Genomic DNA, 10389 nt, shown 5'->3' with positions numbered 1-10389 from the left:
AGCAAACATGTATTTGACAACTAAAGATGAAATCTACCAATTCCTCAAAATACACAAACTACTTCAACTCATTCCACATGAAATAATTTGCATAGCCCTCTAGCAATTACGGGAACTGAATTTGTAACTAAATAGCTACCCCCTAAAAAATTCTCCAGACCTGCAATGGTTTCACTGGAGAATTTTATTAAACATTCAATGCAGAATTAACATGAATTTTACATAATCTATTCCAGAAAATAGAAAAAGAGTGAATACTTCATTCATTTTATGAGGCCAGTGTTAGCACAAAAAAAAGAAAACTACATAAAAAGAGGAGAGCAACATGTCTCATGAACTTAAGACACAAAAATCCTCAACCCTCAACAAAATTTTACAAGATGGAATCCAAGGATTTATTTCATGTATGCCAGATTCCTTTCTTCACCAATCCAGATCTTCAGTGTCCTCATACTTCTGTCACTCCCTTCTTTAAAACCCATTCTTTAGCAAAAGATGATGTCAGTCATGTACTTTGGAGAACGCATTTAGTCTCTTTTGTTCCCAGCTCAATTGCCATTTCAGCTTTATCTCTAATTCAGGGAAAAAAAAAAAAATTGCTTGGATCCCTTGACAAAGAGAACTCAGGCATACATGAAGCAAGAGGGAGCTGACTTTTGAGCAAGGGCCCTTACTCTCTTAAGACTCTAGAATTGGCCATTCTAGGTGATTGGACCAATTTGAAGAGCCAACCATCTGGAGTCTCCATAATGGCATCTGGAAGATTCTTGGGGTCATAATTTGTCCCTTTCAATTGCTATGTCTTAAATTTAATTTTTGTTGCAGTTTGAGATCCATGCTGATTACCCATTCTATTAATATTCAGTCTACTTCACCTCTAAGCCTTTGCTTCATAACTAACTTACAACTAGTCCATGGTGGCTTATTAGAATGCTACATCTAAAAATAGAGACTGAGGAAATTCTCTCACTTCTGTATTCTGCCTTATCACTTTTGCAGGCAACATCACTTTGTGAGTACTTTAGTTGTAAGTCAATGGCATCTCCTAGGTTTAAAAAGTCACACATAACTCAATAGCCTCACTATTTGAAGTAAAAGTCACTCCAGTGTGATGCCTTTTCTTCCAAGAAGGCTGTTACTTCCAGCTGCCAAGACTCCTCTTACCTAGAGAAGAAAATGATGGCAGCTAAACACCTCAATCTCAGCCTTAGACATATGCCTGCTCATTCTCCCCAACAACCAAATCTAGCACCTGTTGCTAGCTTCCGAAGTACCCTATGGTAAAGTAAACGGAAATCTGCTATCACAGCCTGTTCCTCTGAAAAGAGAGGCAGTTCCTTGAGCAGTGGCTTCTGATCTTTACTAAGCCTGACTTAAAACAGTTGGGGTACACTTCTTTCTTTTCAGGAGAAACTTAGAGTAAAATTATATTCTCTCCCAAATTTCTATTCTTAAAAGAAAAACAAGGAAAAGAACACAACAAATAAACAAGCACAATAAGACAAAACATAAAAAGGTAGATAAAATCAAATGTCTTTGGTTGGTAGAGGATTTGTGCTTAATTTACTACATAAGTCTCTCAGGGCATTAAAGGTACACCAAAGAATAATCAGGATTGACTCCAGGTTTTGAAGAGAGGGCATGGTGCTCTGGGAGGATCCCTTCTTCTCTAGAACAGGGGAAAGAAAATTCTCTGAGGTGCTGATGGGGCAAGGATATGATGTCACCCATGGAACTTTTTCTGACCATGAATGTGCTGTCACCCATGGAACTTTCTCTAACCCCTGAATACACTTTTGTCAAAGCACAACAAAGGAGATGTACCACTGCTCACTTCTGGAAATATTTGGGTTAGGATTTCAAAGCACTAGTTAAGGTTTTTATCTCATTTGTTTTTTTATTTACAGCTTTCTTAGTATGGACAGTGTTTCCTTGAGAACACCTAGGTACCAGGAACATGAGGCAGATGAACAGTTCTTGGAAAATGTTTATTTCTGCTAATTTTACCTGGAGCAGGGCAGCAGAGATTGGGGAAGCAGGTAGTGGGAGGTCACATGTTACTTTAATTCCTGGATTGAAAAATAGGGTCTGCTCTGTGGCTTCTCCCTTTATAGAGCATATAACAGGCAGATCTGAGCAGACTCTTTGGAGTTCACAAGGGGAGAAGCTCTCTCTTGTGGAGTCACACTTGGGGACTTAAGGGAAACTTTTCTTCTTCTTTTTTCTTTTCTTTTTTTCTATTCTTAGCAATTTTTAAATAATTTTTATTTAAAAATATTAAGGGACACAAGTGTTCTTGTTACATAGGTGAATTTTTATCATGCTGAAGGGGAGGCTTTTAGCGTGCCTGTTACCAGAATAGTGTTCATTCTACCCGATAGGTAAGTTTTTATCCCTCACCCCCCTCCCATGTTCCTCCCTTCTTAGTTTCCAACGTCCTTTACATCTCTTTGTGCGCATGTATGCCCATCGTGTAGCTCCCATTCATTAGTGAGAACCTGTGGTATATTTTTTTTCCATTCCTGAGGTACTTCACTTAGGATAATGACTTCCACTTCCATCCAAGTTGCTGCAAATGACATTTCATTCCTTTTCATGGCTGAGTAGTACTCCATGATTATTAGGTTGGTGCAAAGTAATTGCAGTTTTGGACCATGAATTTTAAATCGTTATAAGTAGGCTCAAACACATCTTTATTAATCAAAATAGGAACCATTACAATCAACACATTTTTGTCAACAAGAAATAAGTTTGTTTATTCCTGTAGCATAGAAATCCATGCTTCAGGATTCGAAGAACTCTTAGAAAGCATTTTCGGCATCTTGCTGACTGTGGAAGCATTTTCCCTGCAAAAAGTTGTCAAGATGCTTGACGTTGTAGTGGATAGGTGAGAGGTCAGGTGAATATGGTGGATGAGGCAAAACTTCATAGCCCAATTCAACTTTTGGAGCATTGGTTGTGCAACCCACACTCGAGCACTGTCATGGAGAAGAATTGGGCCCTTTCTGTTGACCAATGCCAGCTTCAGGCATTCCAGTGTTCAGTGCATCTCATCAATTTGTTGAGCATGCTTCTCAGATGTAATGGTTTCGCTCAGATTCAGAAAGCTGTAGTTGATCAGACGAGCAGCAGACCACCAAACAGTGACCGTGACCTTTTTTTTTTTTTGGTGCAAGTTTGGCTTTGGGAAGTGCTTTGGAGCTTCTTCTGGGCCCAACCACTGAGCTGGTTGCTGCCAATTGTCATATAAAATCCACTTTTCATTGCACATCACAATCGGATCAAGAAATGGTTCATTGTTGTTGCGTACAAGAAGAGAAGACGACACTTCAAAACATGATTTTTTTGATTTTCGGTCAGTTCATGAGGCACCCACTTATTGAGCTTTTTCACCTTTCTAACTTGCTTCAAATGCCAAACGACCATAGAATGGTCAACGTTGAGTTCTTCGGCAACTTGTTGTGGGTAGTTGTAAGAGGATCAGTTTCAATGATTGCTCTCAATCAGTCATTGTCAACTTCTGACGGCCGGCCACCACTGCACTCCTCATCTTCAAGATTCTCGTCTCCTTTGCAAAACTTCTTGAACCACCACTGCACTGTACGTTCATTAGCAGTTCCTGGGCCAAATGCATTGTTGATGTTGCAAGTTGTCTCCACTGCTTTATAACCGATTTTGAGCCTGAATAAGAAAATCGCTCGAATTTGCTTTTTGTCTAACATCATCTCCGCAGTCTAAAATAAATATAAAATAAACAGCAAAAAATAAGTCATTAGCAAAAAAAACAAAAAGCAAGAAATGCACATTAAAATGATGTATAACATAACCACATTTATTTAAGAATGAATTCCCATATCAAATGGAAAATTTCAACAATGCTAAAACCACAATTACTTTTGCACTAACACACACACACACACACACACACACACACACACCACATTTTCTTTATCCACTCATGTACCAATGGGCACTTAGGTCGATTCCATATCTTTGGAATTGTGAATTTTTCTGCAAAACTTTTATCCCCTTCAACTGAGTACTGAATGCTGTAGAAGAGATAACCAGGAGCTTGGATGGTCAATCCCAGTTGCCAAACCCTGACCAAAGGCCTTTCTTTCTCCCATCTGTCTATCATCCTTATTGATGCTCTACATCCCTCGGTTTAACAGGTGATTTATATTTGATATCATAGGTAATTTTGTTTTGAGATCTGATCTTGGCTTAACATTTTGGTTAACATCTTCCTATGTCATCATCTTGGAGTTTATAGAGGTGACCTTTATTTCACACACACATATTTACATATAATAAACAGATTCTGACTAATAATGCAAGTTATTTTATACCTAGTAATTTTATTAAAAATAATTTATATTTTACTATACTCCTCTGTAGTTTATGAACTACTTTCATGTGTGTTATATCAACTATTCTCTCTGAAAAAAATCAGTGTGATAAAGAGGATGTGTTTACTCATAATTAATAATGAGAAAACTGAATTTCAGTGAAACGAAATAGCTGGTCTGAGGTCTCATCATTAGAAACTGACTAAGCGTCCATCATCAGCTTCTGATTCTCAGTCCAGCTTTTCATTCTGTCACATCTCTTCTACCTTCCTCCAGGTATGTACTGTCAATACATACTTGAAATCAGTTTAGGGCCATAATATAAAGGCCAGAAAAGGAACAATGTGGGTCCCTATTACTGTCCTCATTGAAGAGTTGTTTATTTGCCTGTGTCCTCTTCTATCTTCCCTGAAAAAAAAAAAAAAGAGAGAGAGAGAGAAAGGAATGGTATTATTTATCTTATGGTTGACACATAGTAGGCACTCAATAAATATTTGAAGAAATAAGTAAATGAATATGTGAGTTACAAATTAAACTTCATAGAAGAGGTGATGGGAGAATGGAGAGACTGATTACTAGACCAATAAAAAAATCACTGTTGGCCCTATGTGTTGTCTCTTGATATCCAATTTATTTGTTCTTCGCCAGATAAGATCAAGCCCAAAACAGTGTTGGCAGATCTCCTAAGGGAACAACTATTACTAAAATATCTCAGACTTCCTCCTTGACCCATGAATTATTAAGAAATGAATTGTATGGTTTCCAAGTATTTGGAGATTTTCCGGTGTTCTTTTTGTTACTGACTTCCAGTTTGATTCAATTGTGGTCAAAGAATACATTCTGTATTATTTTAATCATTTTAAATTTGTTGAGTTTTGTTCTACAGTCTGGTATATGAACTGCCTTGGTGTATATTTTATGGGCACTTAAAAAGAATATTTACCTGCTGTTTTTGGGTGAAGTGTTCTATGAATGTTGAGATTTTATTTGATGGTGCTATTGAGTTCCTCCACATCTTTATTGATTTCCTGTTCAGTTGTTCTATCAGTTCTTGATAGAGGAGTGTTGAAATATAATTACTATAATTATGCATTTTCCTATTTCTTCTTTTAGTTTTTGTTTCACATATTTTGTGGCTCTTTTGTTTAGTTCATGTATGTTTAGGATTGCTGTGTCTTCTTAGGAAATCATCTACTTCATCTGATATTAATATAGCTACTTTATTTTAATTAATGTTTGCATGATGTATCTTTTTCCATCTGTTTACTTTCAACCTCCCTATATCCTATATTTGAAACGAGTTTCTTAGAGACAGTTTGTAGTTGTGTGGTATTTGTTTAATCCACCTGTCTGTCTTTTCATTAATGCACTTATATCATTTACATTTAATGTAATTATTGATATGTTAGAGTTGTGGTGTGCCTTTTTGGTATTCTGTTTTCTCTTTGTTTTTGTTTCTATTTCCTTTACCCTTCATTCTTAAAGGATATTTTTCACTGAGGATAGGAGTCCAGTTTGATAGCTATTTTCTTTCAGCACTTGAAAAGTATTGTGCCTCTACTTTTCTGGACTTCGTGGTTTCTGATGAGGAATTCAATGTTATTTGAATTGTTTTTCCCCCACAGATAAGCTATTGTTTCTCTATCATTTCTTTCAAAACCTTTCTTTGGTTTTAGTTTTCAGAAGTTTGACCATAAAGTTTTCTGGGTGGATTTCTTTGGGTTTATCCTCTTTAAGTTCACTCAGCTTCTTGAATCTATATATTTATGTCTTTTGCCAAATTTGAAAAGTTTTCAGCCTTTTCTTTTTTATGTGTACTTTTTTGATTCTTCCCTCTATCTTCTCGCTTTCTGGGAATTTATTGACATAAACGTTATATCTTTTGCTATAATTTTCCCACAGGTTCCTGAGGCTGCTTTCTTTTTTATTCTTCAGTCTATTTACTCAATGATTTTCAGGTTATGTAATTTCTATTATTCTAACTTCACATTCTCCAACTTTTTTCCTTTTCTCCTCCATTCTGCTGTCGAGTCTACTCACTAAGCTTTTTATTTTGGTTATTTTTCAGTGCTGATATTTTTATTTGGTCCTTCTTTATATCTTCTATTTCTTTGTTGAGACTTCTTACATCTTTTTTGAGGCTATTTTTTTTATTTGTTTCAGGTTTGTTGATAATTGCTGCTGAAGCACTTTAATCATGGCTGGGTTTTTTCCCCAGATAATTCTAACATATTTGTTATTTGAGTGTTGCCATCAATTGATTATTTTGTTTTATTCAGTTTGAGTTCTTTGTGGTTCTTAGTATGATGAATGACTTTCAATTGAAACTTTTACATTTTAGATATTATGTTATGAGGCTTTAGATCTTATTTAAATCTTCTAAGTTAGCTGCCTTACTCTGACAACACTTCGTCAGAGGAAGAGGAGGTAGGTGTCAGCTCCCTACCACAAGATGGAGGTAGAAGTCCAGGTTTCCATGCAACCTCTGTTGACACCTGAATGGGGAGGAGCTCCTCAATATTGCTGGGTAAAAGTGATATTTCTAGCTCTTCACTATACCTTTATAGATACCTCCTTAGCTGGGAGGGATAGAAGTGCTTCCTTACTTGTCCTCGCACTGCCTTCATTGAAACTACAAAGTAGAAGGGAAGGTAGCCCCATTACTGCTGGCGCATGGTACAAGTTTTGATTCTACTAGGCTTCCTCTGATGCCAGCCCAGCAAGATGGTGGAGGGGTTCCTTGTTGTCTTCCTGGTTCTCTAGGTAGAGTGAGTAGGCTTTTATTGAGACTTTTTTGGTGTGCACCCATTGACATTTCTGAGTTGTCAGCTTCTTAGCACCCTATCTGGGATATACAAAATCCCAAAAAGAAAACCTAGGGAACTCACCACCTTGTCATTCTGTGGGTCCCAGGTTCCCTTCTCCCTACCTTTCAGTCTTTTTATGTTTCTCATATATGTAATGTCCGGGGTTTTTAATTGCACTTAACGGGAGAAATAGGAAAAGTAGGTTTACTTTATTTTCCCAGATGCATGGAGTCTTCTTATGGCTAACTTCTGAAGTAAGCTCATTTGTCATTAACAAAGGTGTTATACATAAATCCCACAAGGTGATGTTCCCATTGTACTCTGGCATTGTCACACCATATCTGAGGAGCAGATTTCATTTGCAGAGTCACATTTTTAAAATGAACATTAACCATTAATGTACAAAAGAGTAATGTACCATGAATAGTATTGCATCAGAAAATCTTATATGAGGAATGGTCGAGAAACCTGGATCTGATTGGCGTGTTAGACTAGTTGCCATACAGTAGACTCAATTTGGGTTTTTTTTTTTGGTTTTTTTGGGTTTTTTTTGAGACAGAGTCTCACTCTGTTGCCCTGGCTAGAGTGCTGTGGCGTCAGCCTAGCTCACAGCAACCTCAAACTCCTGGGCTCAAGCAATCCTCCTGCCTCGGCCTCCCGGGTAGCTGGGACTACAGGCACATGCAACTGTGCCTGGCTAGTTGTTTGGCTAATTTTTTTCTATTTATAGTAGAGATGGGGTCTCGCTCTTGCTCAGGCTGGTCTCGAATTCCTGAGCTCAAGCAATCCTCCCACCTCGGCCTCCCAGAGTCCTAGGATTACAGGCATGAGCCACCGCGCCCGGCCTCAATGTTTTTTTGTGAATGCTGAGGGCCAAAAAAGGCTCATGGTCTCCAGCTAAATGAGGCAGTTCAGTCTCAATAAAAAGAACTTGCTAATAATAATATGGCTAACTCTGAGTATTTTATGTAGCCACAGTGTAAAAAGCTCTACAGATAGCCTCTCATTTGGTTCCTGCCACAACCCTGTGAGATAGGAACTCAGTAGTGTCTCCATCCTTTGAGATGCGAGAACCAAAACTTGAAAAGTTGAGTAACTTACCCAAGCCCGCACACTAAGTAGTAAGGTCTGGATTCAGATCCAAGTCTGTCTTACTACAGAGTCAGGGTCCTTAACCACTATGCCCTCTGCCTCTCAGAGCTTCTGACCAATCAAACAGGCTGTATCCAGACTCTGTAAAAGTACTTCATTACTGCAGAAATAAGTATTTCTCGGCAAGCTATGGCCTAACATCTTGTGGTGAAAAGATCTTTCATTACCTTGTTCATAGGAAAAGACTTAACTAGCTATGTGCCTCTCAGTAATTCAATCATTTTAAATTAAGCGAGCCTTTAACACCTCTAAGATGTGTTGGCCTTTCTTCTTCATGTATCCTAGCTAGTTTATTTGGGAACTGAATTGCTCAAGCTATTCATGACAAATACAGGAAAACTCCTCACTACCAGAAAATTAGAGTAAATAATTTTTTTTTTTTTTGCTGTTTTCCACTTTACATTTTTCTTGCCTCAGTCTCTTTGAAGACTGTATTAATCATACATTTTATCCTGAATGTTTTTCATCTTGTCCTGAATACAGGATTTTCCAAATAGAAAAAAAAAGTTTTAATCACAGCAAATTTTGTTCAATTTCTGCTTTGACAGCAATTCTTTCTAATCCAGTTCTTAGATCTATACAAGTCACGTAAATCTAAAACTTTATGCTTAGGACCTGCACGTATTAATGAGAGTAATGTTTGATTTAAGACACAATAACTCTGCACGTGTGTATAGGCATGTGTCATGGTTGAGGGGACCAACTTTGGTGTCAGACAAAGCTGAATTTGAACTTCTTTTTGTTCACTTATTAATTGTAGGATCTGGGTCTTCTCTTCATTTGTAAAAATAGAAATAATTATAAAACCTCTCTCATAGGTATGCTATGTCGTAGTGAGGTAATAAATAACACATCCAGCACAATGTCTAACACACATACAAAGCATTCCAATAGCATCGACACCCTTCTGTTTCCCACATCACTTATCAATATGATGAGAAAACATATGCCTGTTCTATAATCACAGATACCTGAGCAGTAGTTATTCACTCCAACACCCAGCAAAAAAGTTATTTTCAGAAAAAGTATTACATACTTATCAAATGTGCACTTATCATCTGAGTGAAGGTTTTGACTCTCAAATTTTCTAAAACAATACTGTTCAATAGCACTTTCCACAATGATGAAAATTATCTATATATGCACTGTCTAATTCTCTGGCCAGTAACCATGTACCTATCGAGTACTTGAAATGCTGCTAATGCCACCGAAGAATTGAATTTTTTATTTTAATTAATTTAAGTTTCAATATTCACATGTGGTTAGCAACTGTCTGATCAGGCAACACAGTCATAGAGACTGGTCCCACGGTAGAGCTGATTGACTTTTTAAAAGCATTAAATGCTGCTGAATTCAGCATTCACTGAAAATGTGATAGGCTTTCCAGGAGTTTTGGAAGATTTGGCAAATCAATGCTGCAACCCTGGGCCTCCTGTTTTCTCATTTTCATTTTATCTCCACATCCCAACTTCAGACTTTTTAAAAACTTAATCCTGCCCCGCCACAAGCAGATGAAATCAGGTTAAAGTGAACATCAAATAAATTATTAAACAGTTAACCTCATATATGTAAAAGACTTTCTTTTGACACTGTTTCCTTTAGTGAAGGAATGGGAGAAGAAAAAGGTGAACTGGTGCTTCTACCATCTACAGGTATCTTTTCCTTAAAAGGCCAACAGGGCAGTGGAGCATGCTAAGTCATCACCCTTGCATAAGAACGCTTGCTGAGGGCAAAGCGTCAGTGAGATCAGATAGGTCTTGGTGGTAGGTCTGTTAATAAGGCAAGATGAAAGTATAATTATATATTAGCCTTACTCAGTACAGTTGTTGCTTGGTATCTGCAGGAATTGGTTCCAGCACCCCCAAGAATACCAAAATCCTCCCACATACTTTAAATCATTTCTAGATTTATTATAATACCTAATACAATGTAAATGCTATGTAACTAGTTGTTACACTGTATTTTATGTAGTTTCTTATTGTTGTATTATTTTGGGGTTTTTTTCCGAGTATTTTTGATCCACAGTTGGTTGAATCCACAGATACTGAACCCGTGGATATGAAGGGCTGACTGTATTCTGA

The sequence above is a fragment of the Propithecus coquereli genome, unplaced genomic scaffold (assembly GCF_000956105.1).
Source record: "Propithecus coquereli isolate 6110/MARCELLA unplaced genomic scaffold, Pcoq_1.0 Scaffold96, whole genome shotgun sequence".
NCBI classification, from domain to species: domain Eukaryota; kingdom Metazoa; phylum Chordata; class Mammalia; order Primates; family Indriidae; genus Propithecus; species Propithecus coquereli.
Note: the sequence above shows the minus strand (reverse complement) of the source record.